Source organism: Lissotriton helveticus, chromosome 1_1, assembly GCF_964261635.1.
Source record: "Lissotriton helveticus chromosome 1_1, aLisHel1.1, whole genome shotgun sequence".
Lineage (NCBI taxonomy): Eukaryota > Metazoa > Chordata > Amphibia > Caudata > Salamandridae > Lissotriton > Lissotriton helveticus.
The window spans coordinates 38749426-38750602 of NC_136057.1; the positions used below are offsets into that span (position 1 = coordinate 38749426).

At 48.2% G+C, this 1177-nt stretch overlaps 1 pseudogene; it reads right to left on the reverse strand.

The window, feature by feature from the left end:
• Positions 1 to 1142: 1142 nt before the first annotated feature.
• LOC144778239 (28S ribosomal RNA) overlaps positions 1143 to 1177 on the reverse strand; it is a 2317-nt pseudogene continuing 2282 nt past the window's right edge.

Sequence of the window (1177 nt, forward strand, 5' to 3'; positions counted from 1 at the left end):
TTGGTTCCGCAAGCTGCAAACGGGCTCAGCTCATGCCAGAGCACCATCTCACGTAATTCCAAGCACTCTGCCTTCAGGATCGATAAGGCCTGTCATAGGAGTGACTGACAGGAATAGATGTGTCCATTTTAGGTTTAGATATAGGTATACTATATCTAAAGCAAAGGGTGATTACACCACCTTGCCCCAGCTGTCGTGCAGCCAGTTGTGTCTGTTTGGGTGGCCAGCCAGGGGTGGCATAATACATGCTTCAGCCCCTGGTATGCCCTGGGTACACCTATGCCCTGGATACCTAAGGTATGCTGTACAGGGACTGATAAGGTGGCCCAGTACCAATTGGTAAAATGCACCTAAGGTACATGGTTGTATTTTAGAGAGAGAACAGCTAGGCTGTGGGTCTGATTAGCAGGCCCACAGCCAGGGAAAGTCGTAAATCAGTGAAGCAAAAAGCAAAAATCTGGGGTGGCCATGGGATTGCAGACCCCACTCTCCTACACCGGGGTTCTCAGTTACATACATGTTGTGTCCCTCTAGAAGGGTGGAATGCTACCCCCGTCGCCAGAATTGGCGAGGGGGTAGTATTCCAAATCGTATGACACCTTACTCGACATGTTTTGATAATGTTATACCAGAGTTGGCATTTAACCGCGAGGATTATAATGCACTTAAGAGTATATGGTATAGCGTTATCATGGAACAGCTATAAGGACTTGGTTCCGCAAGCTGCAAACAGGCTCAGCTCATGCCAGAGCACCATCTCATATAATTCCAAGCACTCTGCCTTCAGGATTGATAAGGCCTTCCATAGGAGTGACTGATAGGAATATATGTGTCCATTTTAGGTTTAGATATAGGGAACTATATCTAAAGCAAAGGGTGATTACACCACCTTGCCCCAGCTGTCGTGCAGCCAGTTGTGTCTGTTTAGGTGGCCAGCCAGGGGTTGCATAATACATGCTTCAGCCCCTGGTAGGCCCTGGGTACACCTATGCCCTGGATACCTAAGGCATACTGTACAGGGACTGATAAGGTGGCCCAGTACCAATTGGTAAATGCACCTAAGGTACATGGTTGTCAATTTAGAGAGAGAACAGCTAGGCTGTGGGTCTGATTAGCAGGCCCACAGCCAGGGAAAGTCGTAAACCAGTGAAGCAAAAAGCAAAAATCTGGGGTGACC